Source organism: Leopardus geoffroyi, chromosome D4 (genome assembly GCF_018350155.1).
Source record: "Leopardus geoffroyi isolate Oge1 chromosome D4, O.geoffroyi_Oge1_pat1.0, whole genome shotgun sequence".
Classification (NCBI taxonomy): Eukaryota; Metazoa; Chordata; class Mammalia; order Carnivora; family Felidae; genus Leopardus; species Leopardus geoffroyi.
Window position 1 is genome coordinate 23432501 of NC_059342.1, and position 24401 is coordinate 23456901.

Below are 24401 nucleotides of genomic sequence, written 5' to 3' on the forward strand. Positions count from 1 at the left end.
TATGTGTGTTTGGGGTAGAGTATAGGCACTTGATAAAATATTTAAGCCCCATCTTGCCCCTGTTTTCCCTTATGTTCTAACATTTAAAGAAACTCATAGTATGCTATGACAGAGAGGACTGGCATGGAGGATATTTTTAGTACTTGGAATCCTTAGGGCAGCTTTGTATGAACCCAGTAGCTAACTAATGAAGCCTCATTTCTTGGGCATTTGCCTCTCATGGCTGACTGACTTGGTAACTGAATTATTCAAAGATTTTCATAATATGTTTGAATTTCTTATATCTATTCCATGGCTAATGATTCCTAGCCAGGCCTGGGGCCCCAGTTAAGAGAGAAAAAAAAGTTTTGTTGAAAAGGGAATATTTTTTTAATTTAAGAAAATTATTTATATCCTGATGCATACCTGCAATTATTAATTTGGGATTTATTGAAATTGGGTGATTGGATAGTGAACCGTGAATTTAGACAGTCTGGGAGAGATGTTGCTTTTTAAATTTATTTTTGCAGGAATCACAGGAGCTGATGATCACAGAAGTGGTGGAAGGTATTCAGGGGAAAATTCTAGTGGTCATTTTTAAGGCAGAAAGCAAAATCTTCACCTTTACTACTTGTCTGACCTCTCACTAATGCCATTACTTTATGTGACCATTAAGGTTAAAAATGTCATCTATAAAGATGTTGTGTCAATATAGGGTGTTTCTGTTATAAGCTCTCATCCTTGTGCTCAGCTCTGGCCTATCCATCTGTTACCAAGAGGTGCTCCTTAGATTCCTCCAAAGTGTTATATGCCTGTTTTAAAACACAAATATGTATAAGATATTCCTGGGGTTATCTCCAGAGAGGCACCTGTGCAAATAAAAATGACCTTATTTGAAGTAACTGCTGGATCCACATTAAAAATACAGTGAGGAGAAATTGTTCCTAACTTTGTATGGGTAACATTTTTCTATTTTAATAAGGAATAGTGAATCGGATGCTATCAAAAAGGAGGCTATTCACCTCTCTATCCTAATTATTTTCTTCTACCTATCAGAAATGTTTGTGGGATGCCAAACAAATCCCAAAATTAAACAAAAGAAAACCCCATTTAAAAAATTTTGGCATACTCTTAAACCAGAAAGAACTGATTTTTTTTCCATTGGTAGGCTACTTGGCCAAAAAGAAAAAGGTCTGTCTCTAGGTGCCTTCCTGTTTATAGGAAGGAAGTGGGAAAGGGAAGTGACTGGGTGGAAGTGGTGTGTATGGTTAACCATTTATAGGACTCATGAAGAGCTTTATGTTGACAATCCAGATGGCTTGTTAGCAAAACTTTTATGCCTATCTGTGAGCCATTTCTTGCCAAAATGTTGATTCCCCCTCGGCCTCCCTCTACCTTGTCCCAATCCTCTGAAGATAGTTGGTTTCTTGGAAATTTTTTAGAAATTTGTGTATTCATTCTATCTGCTCCCAGTGATATTATCTTTCCAGAGCTACGGTGTTTTCCAGATTGTTTTTCTTTCCCAGGAAATTGAGTATTTTGGGAACCAGTTCATCTCAAAGGAGTGTCAGAGGAGAAACACGTATGCCAGCTTAGTGGCTTCTACACTGGGGGATGTGGATTTTGAGGGTGAGGAGCTATGGATAAAATCCAAGGTTTGTACACTTCCTAAGTATTGGATAAGTAATATGTTTCTACATGGATGTTTCATTCTTTGTTTTTGAATGCATATATGTGGTTATTCTGAAGAATATACAAATTTGCTTAAGACTATTGCTGAATTCTTAATTTCTTTTTGCTAGTTTATGTTTTCCCAATCAATGGTTGCTAAAAGTATACCTATTACATGCAATTTTTAAGTAAAATTAGGACCCTCTTGTTTGAAATGTTGGGGAGCTCCTATTTTAGAGTGTAAAAAGTGGAGATAATTATGTTTAGAAAAGCCATCAGTAAATCAGGAGAAAAGATGAAGATTAATGAAATGAAACAGGAGAATTAGAGAATGAGGTTAGTGAAATAGGAATAACCAAAATAGGCTGATAAATTGATTACTTATGAGTTTTAGTTATCTACTACTATGTATCAAATTACCCTGATACTTGGTGGCTTTAAGCAACACCATCTCCTCTCATTCTATGGTTTGATTGGGCTGAGCCTGGCCCTTCAGCTTTGTACGATGTTGCCTGGGGCTATACTGAGCACTTAACTGAGCTGAATGTCTAAGATTCTCACATGTCTGACACTTTGGCAGGGATAGCTAAACTACTGGTCCTGTTTTGTTCTTTGTGTTTTTTTTTTTTTTTTTTCTCAGATTTTCTCCCTCTATATGTGGTCTCTCCAGCAGGCTAACTAGATTTCTTACTTGGTGGCTCAGGGCTCCCTAAATTTAGAAGTGGAAGCTTCCAGATAATCCCCAGCTTTAGGTCTAGAACTGGCACAGCATTACTTCCTCTACATTCTGTTGGTTAAAGCAAGTCATGGATTAAAACAGATTCATTGTGGGAGGAGATGGTATAAGGGGGGCAAGGTAAAATCTGGAGGCTAAGTTAATTGGGAGCCATTTTGGACACTATAGATACCACACTCTGTTATGGTTATAGCAAAAGAACAGTATGGTTAGGATGTTTTTTGCTAGCCCTGCAGCCACTAGATTATCACATGTTTAGTACTGACTAGATTCTTAACCTTAATTTGATGGTATAAGTACTCTGCCACTGCTAGTAATGTCTTTTAACAACCAGTACATTTTTTCATCATTTCTTCAAGGAGCATCTGATTGAGCCACTAGACAGGCCTGTGCATTAGCTGTCCAGGAGAAGGGAGAGGGATTTTGGATCCCTCTTCATGGTTTCTGTCGTAGAAGTCAGAGATTGCCTTTTATAAGACTTGAGTAACTGTATGTCCTGGCTTGCCTTGAACAATCTGGTTTCTGTTGATTGTTACAGTATGATTATACCAGTGCCCTGTTAACTCTTAATAGCTTTTCAATGTGGATGATAAATTATCTGGTCACCTGAATGCCCACATCCATAGAATAAGGGATTCTCTAAAATTAGGAAGGGGATTCAGATTATAGGTGACCAAAAAATGAAAAATTCCCACTCCTATCCTCTGTTGGCTGTTCAATATGTAAATAAATTTTTCTTCCTGTACTTATGCTCTAAAAAGACAAATGCATCCATCTAACAATCATATAACTCTTTGTAGAACTGATAATGTAGCCTATCCTCAAATATGTGGCCCAGAATCTTAGTTGCCTAATTTTGCTCCAAACTTAGACTATCTAGGGGTTGTCCATGCTTCTTCCAGTTCTGTTGTGATCCTCCTTCCATTTTCCACAATCTAAGGCATAAGTTGTAAAATTAACTATTTCCAACACAGTCCATATCCAAAAGTTAGGGAAAAGTGAGAAGAAAGGAAAAGGAAACGAGTTGCAATGTATTAAGTATAAATGTGACATAACAAAGAGGGAGGAAGATATATTAGAGGCTACACTTCCCATATCTGCATCCAGTACCTTACCCTGGATATTCATTCATGAGTTATGAATACTTTCTCACCTTTCATATTCACCTCTTTCCCTTGAGATTCAAAGTATGAGGCAAGATTTGTGGAGCCCATACAATGAGCAAATGCCCAAACTGCCACAGAGAGTGGAATATATGCCTGTCTTTCTCTGCAATTTTAGGGGATATAGCATAGAATCAGTATATACCTCTCCTTCAGTTTGATAAATGTCTATCTGATCCAGGCTCAGGGCAAAGTAGGAGAATTGGCAGGAGCCAAAAATAAAAAGGAGGGGAGTGCCCTGGGTGGCTCCATCGATTAAGCATCCAGCTCTCTCTTTTTTTTTTTTTTGAGAGCACAAGAGGGGCAGAGAAAGGGAGAGAGAGAATCCCAAGCAGGCTCCATGCTGTCAACTCATATAGAACCTGACATGGGGCTTGATCCCAAGAACCATAAGATCATGACCTTAGCCAAGATCAGGAGTTGGATGCTTAACTGACTGAGCCATCCAGGTGTCCCAAGCATCTGACTCTTGATCTCAGCTCAGGTCTTCATCTAAGGGTTGTGAGTTCAAGCACTGTGTTGGGCTTCCATGCTGGGTATGAAGCCTATTTTAAAGACAGAGAGAGAGACAGAGAGAGAGAGAGAGAGAGAGAAAGGAGGAAACATGGGTCAAACTCTCTTAATGAGTTAAAAAATGATCTCAACACTTAGTAGAAGTCACTTGTGTTGAATCATGAAATCTGAGTCCTAGTCTAAGCCTGCCTCGGGTTGGATACATTACCATAGATAATGTATATTTCATAATTCATAAACTAAGGGATTTAGATCAGATCAATGAATTCTAACATGGAGTCTCCAAATTCCAAGAAACCCTCAATGAAGAACTGGTAGTGGTGGTGGTATTTAGGTAGATAAATCATCATTATCCATAATATGGATTCATGGGTTAACTAAAAGTTTAATTCCGATAGAAAAACATTAAATTTCAATGTGATGAGGAATGGTAAAGGGGAAGCATAGAGTGCCATGTAAAAATACTGTGGGAGACTCAACCTATTCTAGGGGTCTGGGAAGGTTTCTTAGAGAAAGTGGTACTTAAGTGAAAGGTAAAAACCAAAACTGAGCACGCCCAGGTGTGTCAGGAAAAATTCAATTGTGGAGAATGACAAAGATCAACATACAGAGAATGGATATTTCTCTATAAATGTCCTAACTCTGAGGAAGCAAGGTTGTTCAGAGAGGTTTCTCTGGTGAAGAAATGCTGCACAAACCATGCAGTAACTTGGGTATCTCATGTGACCTGGTAATTTTCTCCAGCTCCTGTCTCCTTTAATGAACCATAGTCTCTACTTATGAATACAGCACTTCAGCCCTGAGGTGCTCCTAGAACTCCATATAGAAATGTACCTTGATTTGGACTTTGAAGTCATTACAAAATAATTGTTGAGATGCTTTAAATAGATCTCATTAAGGCTGGTGTATGACTCTGTGCCTTTCTGTCATGCCTGTGGTAGTGAAAGATGGTTTTAGATGTATAATTAAAGTTATTCCAGAAAGCATGATGAATCAGTCACCAATTTTATTAGAATTTCAACTTGGGCATAGACCTTTCTTCCTTCTTCCTACTGCCACTCCAATGAAATTTATTTTTTCTTGAATATTTTGTTGTTGAAACTTGAAGATTCTACCTACATTTTGTCTGTTTCAGGTACTGTTATAACAAGGTTGCCATGGAAAAATGCCCCCCTGTTTAGAGTAATTATTGTTTGGCTTTTGCCATGGGCTTGGGACAGATGATTCAATAATTATTAATCCTTTTCTCCCATGTGGACATCTTCCGTATAAATTTAGTTATTCCTGAATAAAATCTTGCACAACGAGTCAAAGAAAATACTGTGTTTCTTACAAAAATTAAAAGTCCAAAGTGTCAAAGGAAAATATTTCATGTTTCCAGGAAATGCAGACTACTTTTGGTTTTGTGCCCCTGAATTTTTATAATACTGAACACCCATTATCTTTTCTCTTCTGTTCAAATTTCCTTCCTTGCCTTATCTATGCATTTTGAACACTCCGGATCAGCTGTGACCAGTATTTCCCATTTCGTGTGTCAGGGTGGTAATAAGTGCTTGTATCACACTCCTCCACCCAAACTGTGGACTTTCTGCTCAGAGGGACAAGCAAGCATAATGATATCCATCTGGGAGGGAGCTTAAAATAGTGCCCATGTGTCATTTTGCAGTTAGGAATCTGGATATGGCTAATGGGGTGTTATCAATCAGAAGATAAAATTAAAATCCTACATTAGGAACTGCTCCTGCCAGAAAGAGTAGATTTTGTAACAGCTGTTTTCTATTAGATGCTATTGTGTTCTTTAACAGCAAATTACATAGATCAGAAATGTATGGTTAACAGTTTCCCCAAGTGAGGTTGTAAATGTGCCTGTTGTCCTCTGAACAAAGATATTGCAGAAAGGAGAGGAAGCTCTGAGCAAAGTCTTGGTGGATTTAATGGGGCAGTTTTCTGCTCCCCCTTGTTGGCTAAATAGCTGTTTCAGAAGGGAATAAATATATTTTTGTGATCCTAGTATAGAGAAGTGGCCTTTTGAACTCTGAAAGAGATGATATTAAAGCTTTTACCTGGCTTGCATCTCTTAACGACTTGCATTTGATTGGTTCCAGAATTCATTAAATCTTAAGGGGAAAAATTAGCTGGGGGTGGCGTAGGGGGAGAGAGAGGAAGCACTGTGCCCAGCAAGCACCAAGTGTCTTACCTCCAAATGAAGATAAGTTGTTTGAAATGAACAGCTAAGAGACCGTTGGTACATTCTCCTGCTTATTGTAGCTCAGTAAATTAAACCTAGTATGCTCAAAGGCTGGCTCCATACTGATGTTCTTGCCTTATGGAAAATAATGTGCTTTCACCCCCACCAGCCGCCCCCCCCACTTTTTCCCTCTCTATAACAGATGACAGTAATAATGAGAACTAAAATCACTCAAGTCAGCATATGAAAGGGAACTGTCTATTTAAAAAAATAAAAAGACATTTCTCGGTGCCATCTGCTAAGGTACAATAATGTTTTGTAACAGGTTTTGGAAAGCACATTAAAAGGCTTCATCTGTGCTTGTCCTTTCCAGTTAGTCAAGATATAGTTGTGTCTCTTCTGTCTGATGTGGATTCTTGAATCATGTAATTATTTCTAATTTATCTCTAAAATTAAGCATCTCAAATACAATTTTAATTGGGATTTCATTAGGTACTTATTATACCATGTGTCAAATGATAGTTGATTATTCTGAACATGGATATAGAATCTGAAAAAGATAGTGGGAGAATGATGGGTACCTCTGAAAGCTGATGGTGCTCAATAAATATGTCTTAAAAATAATCAGTTGATATATAATTAACGTAAGTAATTACTGCAATTAAACTCTATTTATGGAACCCTGCTGTGTTGTTTCTCATCCTAAGCTTAAACATGATTGTTGTTCTTTTGCCCAAATAAAATTAATGTGATGAGAGAAAAACAGAATAAATGTAGGCCTAGATAACAGAGAGGGAAATGTTTTCCCATTATTAGAGAAGGATGGCATGAAGGGAAAAATTTACTTTCATAAGGAAAAGGTATATGAGGCTTTAAAAGTATTCTCTTTACCTAAATGAATTAGGCAAATTCAATGTACAGTGAGAAGTAATACGACTAATAGGTGGATGAAAGTTATGTGGATCTGGATGAGGGAAGAACAGAGAGATTGCTACACTGAAAGACTAGATACTGAGAAACCAGGCTACAGTAGACCCCCTTACCATGTAGTTCCTATTTTAGTTTGTTTCTGTATCCTCAGCACTCGGCAGTGGCTGACTGCAGTAAATACTTAAATAAATACAATGTTTTATGATTAAGACTGGGTCAGGCTTGTCGTGAGTTATAGTGAACATGTATGGAAGGGGGAAAAATCAACAGACTCAGTTAAATGTGCTCTTGAGATTAAAATAAGCATTCCTAACGTCTGCCTTTGGGAAAGATGGGACAACAGGTACTGGACTTACTCTCCTGGATTGAAAAACTAAGAGACAAAATGTATGGAATAATGGTTTCAAGACATTGAATGGCAAGCAATAAAGGACAATTTCCTGAGAGATGAGAAGCAGATGAGGATGGCCATATGATTGTCCCAGTTTTCTGTCTGGAGAGAGTTTCCAGGTTATGGCACGTGAAGGAGAACTCGGGTATATCTGGGTAGTCTCCTTGAAATAAGGAGACAGAGCTGGGAATCTGGGGAGACCACAATAGCTAGAGTTTTCAGGACAAGGAACCTGAGAGGAGAGATGTATATGAGAACTTCAGAGATCTGCAAGTCTCCCTTGAAGCTTCAGCTAGATAATTACGAGAATATGCTATTGAGGAAACTTCCCAAGGCCATGGAAAGCACCACCTGAAGAAATTAGACGGAATAATCACCAAGACACACATGGGCAGGAAGTAGTTCCTGTTTTTATCAGCTAGAATGGTTCCTGTTTTACTCACTCTAGAAAAGGTGAAGATATAAGGCCATCAAGTAAAGTATTCAGGAGAGTTTTACTCAGTAATGTGGCAAAATTAGTTTTAGACTGAACACTGCTCTGTTCCTACCTAATAAGGCTTAAAAGAAAGACTCAATCATGTCTTGGTTCAGACTGCTATAACAAAAATACCAATAGACTAGGTGCTTTAGCGACATTTATTTTCACAGTTCTGGAGACTAGGAAGTTTAAGATCAAGGTGCTGGAAGATTTTGTGTTTGGTGAGAGCCATCTTTCTGGCTCATTATGGCCATCTTCTCTCTGTGTCCTCAAATGGCAGAGTGAGAGGCCCCTCTGTGGTCTCTTTTATAAGGGCACTAGTCCCATTCATAGGGCTCCACTGACCTAACCACTTACCAAAGGCTTCACCTCCTAATACTATCATGTTAGGGGTTAGAATTCAAAATAGGAATTTTGAGGAGCACAAACATTCAGTCCATAACATCAAACTGTTTCCAACCAACTTAACTGTGTCCTAACAAAGCTCAAGGGTATGTGAAATTCACAATGTATGGCATCCAATTAAAAATTACTACATATGCAAAGAAGCTGGAAAATATGACCCATAATACACAGAAAAATCCATTGAGAAGCCCTAACTTCCTTTATTGCAGAGTGAGGAGGGAGGCAAGTCCATGCCCTGAAAACAACTGTAAAACTGGACAGTATTGTCGAAGGCAAACATCTCACGGTCCTTGAAATCAACCAAGGCAAAAAACAAATTGAGAAGCATTTATTCATGCAAAACCACTGAACTTTGACTAAAAACACTGAGAATCAGTTGAGTTCTTGCCTAGAACTGCTTCCACATTTCCCGACTTGGTTGGTATGGTAGCCAGGAAAGCCAGCAGCTTTGCTGCCAGCAGGAACTCACCTAATTTTATATGGAAGGTGAAAAACCCACTCCCAACAACATTCTCAGTAAAAGTAGTGATCCTGGAAGCAGGAAAATGAGGAAGGCCAAAAACTGCACATTTGAAATGTAGTTCTATTTGGAAAAGGCAATATACCAATAGACCATTCAGAAATCAAACAGAGAGATCCTAGATGTGAGACAGCCATATAGGGGATTAATAATATCACTATACCTCTTGGCTGAATGCACATGCAAGGCCAAAGGGAGTCCAAGCTATTCAAATATTCATGGCTAATTGAGAGACTACACACTTGTGCAGAGTAGATGCAAGAGAACCTATCAGAAAATAAATGCTGGGATAGGACAGAAAGTCCTTGAACTTTGAATGAACCCATACATGGATCCAATAATAAATAGTAGAAGGCTTATTGGCTTCAAGTAAAATTCAAGTAAAACCTCTGATGAATCATTGGCTGACTATTGAACTATGCAGACACAGGGATGGTCTTAAGAAAGCCAGGCTTAAAAATAAAACAAGAATTAAAAAAAAAATTACTGAGTAGAGACATCAGAGGTTGCACATGGTGGGGAAAGTCAACTCTACAATTTACAGTAGCTAAGTTTGTAAAACAAACACGCAAAACATTGCAACAACTCTCAGGGAAAATACCAGAATCTAGAATAACTATAATATATTATCTCAGATGTCCAGTTTTCAACAAAAAGAATGAAACATTTAAAGAAACAGTAAAGGGTGACCCATACTTGGATAAAAAGCAGTCAACAGGACCTGAGTGGGTCTAGACATTAGATGGGGAAAGGTAGTGGAGAAAGGTTTCAAAGCAACTAGTATAAATATGTTCAAAGAAGTAAAGGAAGCCATGCTTAAAAAAATCAAAGGAATGGGGTCCTTGGGTGGCTCAGTTGGTTGAGCGTCCAACTTTGACTCAGGTCATGATATCACAGTTTGGGGTTGGAGCCCTACATTGGGCTCTGTGCTGACAGCTCAGAGCCTGGAGCCTCCTTCGGATTCTGTGTGTGTGTGTCTCTCTGCCCCTCCCCCATTCATGCTCTGTCTTTCAAAAATAAATAAATGTTTTTTTAAAAAAGTTTAAAAAACTAAAGGACAGTATGATGACAATAACTTAATAATTAGATAATATAAGTAAAGAGCTACACTGTGTTAGAAAGGACTACATGGAAATTTTGGAGTTGAAAATTATAGTTGAAGAAAAAGTTCACTAGAGAGGTTCAGCAGATTTGAGAAGAATCAGCAAGCTACAAGTAGATCAGTAGAAATTATCTCATCTGAAGAACCAAAAGAAGAAAGATTGAAGAAAAATGATCAGAGCTTCAGAGACCTGTGGGTCAATGATAAGTTTTCCAACATTAGTATAATGTGACTTCTAGAAGGAGAAGAAAGAGAGAAGAGAGTAGAAGGCATATTTTTAGCAATAGTGGCAGAAAACTTCAAAAACTGATGACAGACATGACTCCAGAGATGCAAGAAGCACCACAAATCCCAAAGAGTATAACCACAAAGAGATGAATTGATACGTAATCACATCATAATCAAACTGGAGAGACAAAGACAGAGGAACTCTTGAAATCAAGATCAAAAAGTAAAAGTACAAGGGAACCTCAATAAGATTAACAACTGACTTCTCATCAGAAATAATAAAGGCCAGAAGGCAGTGAAATAATATATTCAAAGTGCTGAAAGAAAAAAATAAACCTGCCAACCAAGAATTCTATTATTTATGAAAACGTTCCAAGAATTCTATACCTATGAAACTATTTCAGAAATGAAATTTTAAAAAAAGACATTCTCACATAAATAAAGGCTGAGAGAATGTGCCTTACAAGAAATACTAAAGAAGGCACTTGGAATGAAAGCAATGGTATTAGATAGTAACTGAAATCCACAAGAATAAAGAGCACTAAGAATGGTTAAATATGTGACTGCATACATTTTTTTCTTCTTTAAATTAAAATTTTTTTTTAATATTTATTTATTTTTGAGAGACGGAGACAGAGTATGACCAGGGGAGGGGCAGAGAGAGAGGGAGACACAGAATTCAAAGTAGGCTCCAGGCTCTGAGCTGTCAGCATAGAGCCGGACATGGGGCTCCAACCCACAAACTTTGAGATCGCAACCTGAACCTAAGTTGGATGCTTAACTGACTGAGCCACCCAGGTGCCCCATCTTCTTTACAAATTTTTAAGAGACATCGGAGTTTATGAAACCAAAGTTATAACTGCATTGTTGGGTTTATAACATACATAGATGTAATATATAAAAATGCAGGATGCAGCAAAGTTACTATATTTTACCAGAAATAAATTAGTATTAGTTTGAAGTAGATTCTGATGAGTTAAGATGTGCCCTACAATCCCTAGATCACTAAGAAAAGAACTAAAAATATATAGTAAAAAAATCAACTAAGAGATTAATGCTTCTGCAAAAGATAATGGAGAAACAGGTACCAGATTTACCCTGTCACCTGAAGTAACCAAGAAAAAAAAAAACACCCAGGCAAAATGTGTGAAACACTAGTTTTCAAGACACTGAACATAAGGGAGGAGGAATTACAAAGAAGTTCTATGAGGAAACTTTTGAGGGTAATAGATATGTTTATTATCCTGATTGTGGTGATGGTTTCACTTGCGTGTGCATATTCTAAATCTTATCAAACTGTACACTTTAAATGTATTTAGTATATGGCAATAATATAAATAAAAACTGTTAACAGCATTTCCACAAATCTGGAATCCATAAACTTAAAATACATATATACAAACATGCACAATACACACACAACTTTTTTGGGGGAGGGTTTGTAAAAGTAACTCATGTTAACTTGGAATTTTCCTTACAGATCACTTTTCCATAGTTTGGAAGTAATTTTGAAAGTATTTGGAAAATACTTTCCAAATTTGAAACATGCAGAAAAGTAGATACAGTTTATACTGTGATGTGTTTGGCCTTTAAATCTAGGGATATATTGAGAAAAAAAAAGTCCAAAATATAATTTGAAAACGATACACTATATAATAAAGCCAGTGGAGTTATTATTATACTGGCTTTATGAAAAACACACTCAACTCGCCTAATTTCCTTTTACAACAGATTAATAAGTGGAAGAACAGGGAAGGGCTGGCTTGTTGCAGTATTTTCCAGGGTAAGAGTCAGTACTGGTTTTGGTTATTGAGGTCAGGGACTAGATTAAAGAGGGATTTAAAGAAAAAAAATTTCTGTGGCGTAGTAACTAATTATAGTTCTAGGGGTTAAGGAAAAGGAGGCAAAAGGTTTCTGAGGTCTCCTGTCTTGGATGATTGGGTAGGTGTGTTGTCAGGAGGTGAAAGAGGAATTATCAGAGCAGTGGGAGGTTTGAGGGAAGAAATAGATAATGATTTTGGTCTTAAGCATAACGTAGGGGTTTTATTTTGCATTACATGTTTAAACAATATATAGGTACCAGTTTCTCAGATCTAGCCCCTGAGGATGTTTATTCATTTAAGAAAGACTTTATGCATAAAGGAGTGTTTTGCCAGATCCTGAAAATGGTGGTTTTCTTCTATAGCAATAATGGAGATTGATCTCTGGGATGAACTTTCTGGGGGTTTTAGTAATTAATCAGCAGATATTTATTGAGACCTTCTCCATGCCAGAAAGAGTGGCTGGCTCAGAAAAATGAGCAAGATAGACAATGTTGCTACCTTCCTGAGCCTTTTTTCCTGGGGACTTGGAAATTGTAGAGGCATTATCCTGAAAGTCAAATGGAACATTTCAGCCCTTGTTTTTACAGTCACCATTAGGGATGGAGACAAGTGGTTTGAGGGTAAGATCCAGGAATATAGACTTGAGATGCTTCATGTGGTCAGGGATCTAACTCACTGGGGCATATGACAGTTCTGATATTGCTTCACTCAGCCTCAGGCTTTGCTTCATTAAACTCAGGAAAATGCCTAGAATTTCCTAATTGCAAAAGGCAGAGCAGAGTATGTGGGAATTCTGGGTACATTGAGCCTTTTCTTTAGAATGAAATTATGGCATAAGTGCTACCACAAAACCAGGGTATAGTTACAGCAATTACAGTGACAGTTCTTTGAAAGGCAGAATGAATGTGGCGCTCTCTGGTTCTCTGCAATAAGATATCCCTCCATGTTACTTACTTGATATCTGTGTGATATGAATGGTACCAGTGTTAAACTTGTGCTAGAAAAACAATTTGAATTTGTGAGGTACTCAGTTCTAAAGTGGCTTTTTCCTGAGACCTTCTTGAATTTCATTTGTTAAACGTTCACTCATGCTCCTTATTCTGGGAAAGAAAGGTGGTGTCATTATTTTAAATAATGTAACACCCATTGCTCCCTTGGTAGATTTAATAGCACTGGGGCAATTATGACAGCATTACTTTTGCACATTTTTGACTCAGTAATTTGAAGAGTAAACTATTAAATTGCTTTAAATGGGTTTCATCTAACATTCATATTAGATAGGGCAGGTTTTGTTTATTTATTAAGTGTGAACTAATTATTTCAAACATATTTTGGTTGCTTTAAGGATGGCATATGATTACCAAAAATCAGTCAACCCACACTGAATATTGAAAACAATGTATTAGCTTTGAATTTATTAATGCTTTTCATAGCTATCCTGAATTTAAAGGCATTTAAATAAATGAGATTTTGTGACAAATTTTGAATACTTCAAAAATCCAGTGATATTTGGCAGTTGTGTGAGGGTCACATAGATCTATAACTGAGATTTGATTTAGCATAAGCTTTGAGGTTTAGGTCACAGATTCAGGCCAAGGTCAACTTCATAATAACCAATGTTTATTACCATCAGAGAGCTACTTGGCACTTGAAACGATTGGTTGGTTTTGAGGTAACTATTCTCTTTCTTACCATGTTTTTAGTAAAATGTTCTGTCTGAAGATTTTAAAGAGTGACTTAATTTTTTTCATGGTTTAAAGATCACAACTGTAACTTTGAGAAAGATGGAATAAATAAGAATTGTTTACTTGTTCTTACTTAAGAAAGAATTTTAAATACTGTAAGTATTTAGGCCCAACTTTTAAAGTTTTTGGACTTTATTTTCTTGTCTTTTAGTTAGAGGTTAATTATGTCAATAAAGTCTATTTGAGAGATGAGAAATACACCCAGAATTACTTCAGAAAATGTTATAATTTTATTTCAGTGTCTTTGGAATCTAGAGGTGTGAGGGTGCATGAGTATGGCCTGGAATGCAGCTGCTTGGTCTTTTAAAAGCACTACCCATTATTTAAACCAGAGTTGGCACTTGAGTAGTTTGGAACTTGACTCTTTGTTGACAGGAAAAAAAAATATGTATGCATATCTACTCTAAGCAGGGTGGCCATTTATGGCTGCATAGGTTGTTCATTGAACAACTCCAAATGAGCTATCCACACAGACTGGGAGTGGCACCCCTCAGAGTTGTTCACTGCTATCCAGTGTTTGGCCTCTACAAAGTCTATCCAGTGGCTTCAACAGGGTTTTCGTCTTATATGTTATTTCACTTCTATCTGTTTAGTTTTTTTAATAAATTTTTTTAATGTTTATTTTTATGAGAGAGAGAGTGTGTGAGCATGGCATGGGCAGGGAGGGGGGTGGACAGAGGCTCCACACTGACAGCAGCAAGCCCAATGCGGGGCTCAAACCCATGAACCATGAGATCATGACTTGAGCAGAAATTGAACGCCCAACCAACTGAGCCACCCAGGCACCCCTCTATCTGTTTAGCTTTTTATGCCTTAATTTGTTCAGAGACCCATAATCCTCTTACTTGGTAACATACTAGCTAGTTATTTGTATTCCCACTGCTTCATTAGGTATGAAAGATCTGATTTCAGTTTTTCACATGATGCAGGTAGTAAAAATACCATTTGCCTTCCAACACACACACACACACACACACACACACACACACACACACACACACAAAGTATACCAGAGGCAGTGTTAGTGTGTCTGGAACAAACATTAACATTTAAAGCAGTGCCTCACTGGGGCATCTGGGTGGTTCAGCTGGTTACGCGTCTGACTTCGGCTCAGGTCATGATCTCACTGGTTTGTGAGTTCGAGCCCCACATAAGGCAAGGCTCTGTGCTGACAGCTCAGAACCTGGAGCCTTCTTCTGATTCTGTGTCTCCCTCTCTCTCTGTCCTCCCTCGTGCTCTGTTTCTGTCTCAAAAATGAATAAACACTAAAAAAAAAGCAGTGCTTCATTTTCATGGAATTGTTTTGTTTTCTTCTATTATTTTTCTCTTTCCTGGTGTCTTAGAAGCTTATGCTACACAATAGTTAAATATTGATTTGAAATCACTATGTGTTATTATGTAAATAAAATCATAGGAAACAGAATTTAAGAAATGTTAACCTACTCCTAACCTTTTTTTTTGTCCCCAATGTGCTTACATTCCTAATGTTTAAAGTCACAGCTCCCCAAATTAGCATATACCATTTTATCTTGAGTTTCTCTTAAAACTGATGGTTTCTGAAGATTCTCCCATATTAAAACATCTTTAGGGGCACCTGGGTGGCTCAGTGGGTTGAGCATCTGACTTCGGCTCATGGTTTGTGAGTTCGAGCCCTGCATGGGCTTGCTACTGTCAGTGTAGAGCCTGCTTTGGATCCTCTGCCCCTCTCCCTGGTCGTGCTCTCTCTCTTTCAAAAATAAACCCACATCTTTATAGGTATGTAATTTGTTTGCTTCCAAGTTAGGATATTTTGTCTTCACATTGGTGATTAATTGTTAATATGTGCAGTTGTGAGACATAACAGACTTATAAGAAAAGCACGTGGAACCTTTTGTTGTCAATCTTAGTCAATTCTCACTACTTGAAGCCTAGTCAAAGTATCTATCTTTTTGCACGTTTGCAGTGTCAATTTTCTGTATAATCTCCTTCCTTAAACTATAACTTTAGTTGTTCTCATAATGATTGGTTTAGTTTTAAATGCTGTAATTTCTGTTATTTTTCCCCCCTGTTTGTCTAGGGTTGTAGGTAGTACTTTGCTTCTTGGTTTTCTTGGCTGTAAGTTACAAATTTACCTGTTGAGACTCAGGAGAAATCACACTTGTGTTCTTTTTCAATCTTCTTTAAATACATCCACACTGCTTTGGTGTTTTATGAGTCATTCACCATTGCTTCCAGTTGATATTAATCCAATTCAGCAAAAGCATTCTCTTAGCCTTGCTACATCTTTGGATTGATGTTTTTATCAACTGGGAGAGAAGCTGAGCAAGTCAATTGTGAATGTAGTGCTTGATCTCTATGGAATTTCATCAAGCCATCTAGAGAGTGCAGTTTTTAGAAATTGTGTGTGGGTGTGTGGTTCATTGAGGCAAATCAATAATATCACAACTAAGACATAAAGTGCAGCATGAGATCTGAGAAGACATTATTATTGCAATGCAGGTCAGCTATCATATTTACTATATCATTACTGTGAAACTTACTGGTATGGAATGTATTTGAGAGAAAGTCACAGGCCTGTAGTGTATGTCCCAATAACACAACAAGGGAAGAATTTGAGTAAGTTAAGGGAGGATAATCATATTAGAGCAGAGGTCTGGCTTGCCGTCCTAGCTCCCGTTATACGAGTACTTTCTCTTTAATTCTTTATTCTTCTCTCTTGTGAATATTCCTGTTGGGAGAAAACTGTTGTTGGGGGTAGTTTGGGCTATGGCAACTGGACTAGCTTAAGTGGCAGCAACAGGCTAATTTAGGGGAAGTCGAAGGCTGTACTTTTGAAAACCATGATCTCTCACAAAACTCTTTATCTAATACTAACATTTCTTTCTTACTCCTGTATCTTTAGCTGCTTCCTAGGTTCCTCTGCATAGATAAATGCCATCTCAGATTAGACATATTGAAAATAAGTCACTGTGTTCTTCCCCCAATCAACTTTTCTCTGACTTTCCTGTTTCTATAAACAATATAATTGTTTCCACGCATTGAGGATTAAAACTTGTCACATGTAAGTCCTCTCTCTTTTTCAATTAGTATTTCCAATGTATTGAAAGTCCTACAGATTCATTTAGAACATTCCTTACATTGCATGCTTCGTGTTTCATCTGCCAGCCCTTTATTTCAAGTCCTTAATACTTTTCAATAAATCCTTTCAATAGTTAGATAAGGAGGAACACCTGGGTGGCTCAGTCCCTTGAGTGTCTAACTTCGGCTCAGGTCATGATCTCATGGTTTGTGAATTCGAGCCCCATATAGGGCTCTCTGCTGTCAGTGCAGAGCCCATTTCAGATCTTCTTTCCCCCTCTCTCTCTTTACCTCCCCTGCTCACACACACACACTCTCTCTCAAGTATAAATAAACATTAAAAAAAATATCAACCCTCACTTGCCTATTTCCCTTCCAATTTATAACATACAAACAGGCAGATTAATTTTCTTTAGTAAAACATGGCTATTATTATATCACCTCCTTGTTCAGTAATATTCCATGACTCACAATTGCCTACCAGATCAACCATTAGTTCTCTAGTCTTGCATTTTAACCTCCAAAATAATACTGCAACTTACCATTTTAGTTATAGCTTATCTTTCTTCCCTATATCAGTCCTGTATTTCAGCTAAAACAGACATTTTGGAGTAGTTAGAAGGTTGATTATGTAGGAACAGGAAGGAGATGGATGGTGAGGAAATGGAGACAGTGGCTAAAGTTACAGTATAATGAGGTCATATATATATTAGATGCACACATTTTTATTTATCATCTAAATATAAGACACTATTTGCTAGTAGATACTATGTGATAAGAGAATATAAAGGATATAAGATGGATTCTGTGTGCATGAAAAATGTATGTTTTAATCATATAAGATTGCATGAAATGTTAAATAATAATAAAATACTTATATTGACAACAAAAAGAAGTGTCATAATACAAAACATAATTATTTTCATGATGAATTTTATAATTTCTATACATTTTAAAAGATATAGAGATCAGTTTAGGCTGAATGAGCTTTATGGAACAGATGGGATTTAAATGTTTCAGAAGCAGGATATTTTGATTTGAGTGGAGGGTGAGAGTAAGGGATTGGTAAAATAAAGCAGGAGAGGCAGGTAGGGATTCTCAGAATAACCGAATAGTTACATGGTCATAGGTGGGGTGGGGGGGGGGTGTGTCCAAGGTGGGGACCAGCTCCTGCCCTGTGGAGGAGGACCCAGGTGGGCTCCTGGAGGTGATTTGCTGACTACGTATAATTAGGAGCTTACCTGGGAAAATTTAAAGTAGACAGGTTAGAGGAAAGAACTGAAATCAGCACCTTGACATTTGCCGTTAAATTTTGTTTTTAATGTTTATTTATTTTTGAGAGAGAGTGCGAGCAGGGGAGGGGCAGAGAGAGAGGGAGACAGAATCCAAAGCAGGCTCCAGGCTCTGAGCTGTCAGCACAGAGCCTGATGCGGGGCTGGAACTCATAAACCGTGAGATCATGACCTGAGCTGAACTCAGATGCTTAACTGACTGAGCACCACCCAGGCACCCCCTTGTTATTAAAAAGATTTTTTGACACGTGCCATTAAATACCACAGTGAGTCCTTCACCAAATCCTATCATATTTTTCTTCAAAATATGTCCCCCCCCCCTTTTTTTTTTTTTTTTTTTTACCATCTGGCCCAAGCCAACATCCTTTCCTGTTTCAATAGACCCCATCTGGCCTCTTTCCCTTTATTCTTATGCCCCTCCCCATTCCCATCAAGCCATAGCATGTTAATAACACAGTACACTCAGTTTACTTTCAAAAAATGAGATTATTTTATTCCAGAACCCTCCAGGTAGTTCAGCATCTCACTAAGGATAAGAGTACCAACTTTTACCTTGCTCTATAGAGCACTACCTGATCTGGTCCCCAGCTGCTTTCTTACTTAATTTCCTCATTCATTCTCTGCCTGCCATGCTCACTTCTTTGTTTCTTGATCACACCAATTCTGTTCCTCCTCAGGACTTATGCATGTGACATTCTCTCTGCCTGGTGTACTCTTCTCCAGTAGCTATGTGGCTCTATTTTTCAAAGCTTCAGGTCATCTCCCCAGAAAGATATTCCTTGGTCCCCCACCAGACATTCATGTCAACCATCCCATCACTTTCTGTTCCGTTACCTGCTTTGTTTTTTTTCCTGTGGCATTTAAATTCCCTGTATGGTATATACTTACTTATTTGCTTATCATCCACCCCTTTCCACTGAAATGTCATAACTCCATATGGACAGAGATTCTTTTCCCTTTGCCGTAACCCAAGCACCTAGAACAGTGCCAGATGCATACTAGGTACTCAATAAATATTAAATAAACTGGGGTTAATACCGATGAAACAAAGAAACAGAGGAAATAACAGTCATGATACCTCTCAAAGGGGTAAAAAGTCAAATTCTAGATAGTGGGAATACAATGTCCTGTTCTCATTCTCTTGGAAAAGCACAGACAATAAGCTTAAAAAAATGTGATGAGTTTAGATGGATAAGCCTCATGAAGAAAATCTTAACGACTGCAAAACAATAGAAAGTGATAAAGAGTGGAGTGTGGGGCATTAGATAGGGACACCTCTGAGATGATAGTTGAGCTGAAACCTGAATGATAAAGTTCCAGCCAAGCGACTATTTAGGAGATGACAGTTCTCTCTAGTAAGAGCAAGTGAAGGGTCCTACAGTTCCCTTGTGGTGCTATCTCAGGGCCGTATTACTTGCCATAAATGACCTTGCCCATTCACAAGTATGCTAGGGAGAAGGGGCGAGGGGAGTAGGGACTTCAGGGACTTCATCCTGCCCTGGTGGGAGTAGTGGCTGTGCCTATTCAGATTTATGAATTGTCTTTGACTATGTTTTCTTGGGATTTACTGAAGAGTCTCTTCAGTGAACCTAGAAAAATACCCAACTGCATGGAGGAAAAAGTTAGTGTTACTGGTAATTTGCCAAATCAGTCTAGCACACAATTTAAATTGGGCAGGAGAGGGGCCCACACTGACAAATAAAACATTTCACTTGCTCTTTTATCAACCACCTGTTAGGAGACGTCAGGTATTCTTAGCTCCTCCCAATTATGGGGTCTTCAGGGTCTCAGATGTGCTCAAGAATAAAGCTTATTGTTTGGTATGTCTTCTTTTCTCCATTTGTTCAAGACTCTTAGTGGCATTATAAAGTTTTTTTCACATAGATTGTGCATTTTTGTCTTCATTCTTAGATATTTTATCTTTTTTGTTATTATAAATAGGATCTTTTATTTTTATATATTTTATCTGCTTGTATAAATGTAGACTGATATCTGTATATCAATTCTATTACTAGCCATTTTGCAAATTCACTCTCATTGTATACAATGTCTCATTGTATACAATGTTTTTTCTGTGTTTTCTTTAAAATATTAGTCATCACTTTGGAACACCTGGGTGATTCAGTCAGTTAAGTGTCCCACTCTTGATTTGGGCTCAGGTCATGATCTCATCGTTTGTGAGTTCCAGCCCTGAGTTGGGCTCCATGATGACAGTGGGGAGCCTGCTTGGGATCCTCTCTCTCCCTCTCTCTCTGCCTCTCTCTCTCTCAAAAAATAATAAATAAACTTAAAAAGATAAAATATTAGTCATTTCAATATGGATTCATAGAAGTGTTAATAGACAATTCTTATTTATTCATGCACAAATATTTATTGAATGTCCACTGTATGTCAGAATCTTCAAAGCCCTGGATATCAGGGCCATCATTAGCCTGGAAGGTTATCTTTATGAGAATTAGCTTCCTTGTGAGGTTTTAGTTGAATCTTTCTGGAAATTGTCATAATATCCTGATTTTATTGAGAAAAGGTGCTATACTGCCTTTGCTGCATAAGTTTGGTAGTAAACCTGTAAATCTGTGTCTACAAATTTAATCGAATCCTCTTGGATACAGTGCCATTGGGCAGTGCCTTATCTGCTTGTGCAAATACAGCAGCCATGGAAACAGCAGTAAATAAGATAGTCAAGGATTCTGCTCTCATGGGGCTTATCTTCTGCCTGGGGGAGAGAGTTGTTGCCAGCACAATGAACTTGTAGGGCTCATAGAGTGTATTCTGAAAATCATCTTCATTTTTGTCTCCTGCTGTCTCTTTAAATCTACTTAGTAGAAGTCATTCTTTTCCTGACTTCACTTCTGCATGAACACTTTGACAGTCCTATGACCTTTCCTGTTACTCTAATGTTACTCTAAAATAATAAAATATTTTGGTCATTGAAGCTGAAAGCACTATCTCGATTTGGCTTACATCTTCTCCCCTTCCCTAGGTGAAAGCCTACAGTCTGAGAAAGAGTGTAGCTGGTTTTTTCTGTGTTTTCATCATTGACCTTCCTTTCTACTCACTAGCTGCTGTTCCGACTCCTCTGACTTTTGGATCATTGAGATGGAGGAAAGGAAGTGGGGTCAGAAAATACTTACTTGACTGATGCCGTTGTGAGGCAGCTGATTTTCTTGCCCATTTTTCACACACCTTTTTTGGTGACAAACTCTGGGAGTTTGGGCTGATCCTAACATAGTTATTTCTGCCATCAGAGCAGCCAGGAGCCAGGCCTTTAATCTGTTAGGCTTCGCAGATGAGAGACACTCAGTTCACTCTCCACTCAAAATCTAAGAGTCACATACAAACTCTAAGAGGTCTGCTTGAAGTCTTTTGTAGTAGGCTTGGGTTTGGGAGGCATCATTCCCCTATATATGCATCTCTTCCATGTGGGAGTTCAGGAGAAGGAGGGATCACAGCTCAGCTCTCAGAACCTACCTCACAGAAACCCTCTCTCTCCATTCTTTCATCTCTTTTATTTAGTTGTTACAAATCTGTCTTTGTATCCCTTGCTACTCAAAATATGGTCCGTGGGGGAGCAGTATCAGTATTGCCTAGGAGCTTGTTAGAAATGCAGAATCTTGTGCCCACCACAGATCTGCTGCATCAGAATTTGCATTTTAACAAAATCACTAGGTGATTTATATGCACATTCAAGTTTGAGAAGCACCGATCTAATCTATTCTTAGCTTCTTATTTTAATGTTTCTGCTGGTAATCTTCCTTATACTTTATTGATATCTAATATCTATCATATCTTGGTACCTCAGTGGAAACTTACAGTTTAGCATCTTGTTACGTAAACAGTGAACAAAATTTTTCTTTTCTAAAAATCAGATCGGGATACCTTTTATTAAGAAAATGTAATTGTTATGGATTGAATTGTGCCCATCCCACCCCAATTCATATGTTGAAGTCCTTTCCCCACTACCTCAGAATGTAATCTTATTTGGAAATAGGGTCATTGCGGATGTAATTAGGTAAGTTACAATGAGCTCATACTGGAGTAGGGTGGGCCCCCAATCCAATATGACTGGTGTCCTTATAAAAGGGGGAAGATTTGGACACAGACATGCACATAGCGAGTATGTCATGTGAAGACAAAAGCAGAGATTGAGGTGATTCTTCTACAAGCCAAGGAATGCCAAAGATTGACAATAAACTCCCAGATGCTAGGAGAACAGCATCGAACAGATTTTTTCTCACAGCCCCCAGAAGGAACCAACCCTGCTTACACCTTGGTCTTGGACTTCTAGCCTCCTAAACTGTGAGACAATATATTTCTGTTGTTTAAGCTACCAGGTTTGTGATAGTTTGTTATGGCAGACCTAGTGTATCATGTGACTAGGAACTCAGTAAGTTAGAGCTGGAAGGGAACACAGGAGATTATTACAGTTTGCAGAAGAAGGTCAAGAAATATGGTGGAGTTAAATCAGGGGCCATTCAGAAGAGCAGGAGACCCAAGAGTAGAACCCACTTCTTTTAATCCCTAATTGCATATAGTTTCTGCTGGTCCTGCTGCATTCTCCTCCAGAACCTTTGTGGGCAGTGAATACATATTTGTTGATGTGACAACATCAAAACAGTGTCTTGCTTGGAAAATGTAAAGTGAGGGGAAAAAGGCAGTTTCTGGTAAATGGAAGTAATTCTTGGCAGACTGAATTCTTACCCAGTTAGCGCTAAGGAATTTTGTTCATGTAGTGAGAATGAAAACATATTGAAACAAATAACCCAAGTTTTCCGTTGCAGTTCCAGAAGATGAGGATTTGGCTCATTATTAATATTCTCCGCTTGATTGCTCCTTTCTGTTGCACTGGAGATGAAAGTGCCCTGTGGTCCTACTCAAGCAGCTGTTCATTAATCTGCAGAGAGGGCTGGAGGAACACCTGATGCGGTGCATAGCCTAGTGGGCTGGGGACACATGGGCCATTGGTGGAAAGCCCAGGAACATGCCAGGAAAAGCATGAGGCAGGCAAAGTTCCCTTGCCGTGCCCTCTTTGTTCCCTTTTCTGCAAATACCTCATTCTTTTAAGGAGAAAATTTGTTTTTAATAATTGCCCTGCATATTCACATTGAATTTCCACAACACAACTTGAAGTTAGTATTTTTATCTCTAGTTTTCTAAATAAGCCCTTGTGGCTCAGAGGTTAAGTCACTTACTTATACGACATGATAAATAAACATAGTTTGTTGAAGATGCGGATTATTTGAACCAGGCTGCCTAAGGTTCAAATTCCAGCTTCACCCCTTATAAGCTGTGAGACCTTGGGCAATTAAACTTTTTTGTTATCACAGTTTTCCCATCTGTAAAATGGAGTAAATAGTTCTTATCTCCTAGATTTGTTGAGAGGAATAAATGGGTCACTATATGTAGTATTTGGAACATCACTGGACATTTGAGGATGATGTAGGAGGAGAATGAACGCTGGTCTGTATGACTCCAAGACCAGTAATCTTTCCACTGTGCACAAGCTACTTCTCTTTGTTCCCAGCTGCCTTCGTGACACTTGACAATTCTTAAGACTGTTCTCTTCTTTTTTTCCCACCACAACTTACCTCCTCTGAGCTCCAATTCTTAGGAACTGTCAGGTATTTGGATTACTTAACCTGGTAAATCTCTGTAGGCTTAGATATTAATGAGTGTTCCCAGCTTGATGGTGTGCTTTTTTAGTATGGTGGAAGTTTGAGTGGCCCAGACTTGGAATGGGCTATCTTAGAAAGTAAAGGTTGGATAGTCACTGGTAGAGGAACATGAGCTGGGGAAGGGTCAGCTCCAGTTTTCTATGCGAAGGGAAGACAAATGCGGGAAATGCAGCCATTACTTTGGACTCTGGAAGGTAGACCTTTGTGCATCAGGCCTTTGCTTTCCTTGCAAATTTCACCATTTGTTAGAGATATTTTTTTCCCTTGCACATAGGCCAGCAAGTCACCTGAATAAAAGTCACTGTAGAATCTTTGTAGAAACTGAATTACTGTTTCCATGGTCTCTTGTTGTTTAAACATTTAAGGTTTCTTTCCATTCATGGAATAACATTTTTGGGGGTGGTTTTAACTCAAGCCAAATGGATTGCTTGTTTTAAATTTATTTTAAAATTTATCTTAATCTATTCCTCAAGAGTAGATGCTTGAATTATGTTGCTAAGGAAAC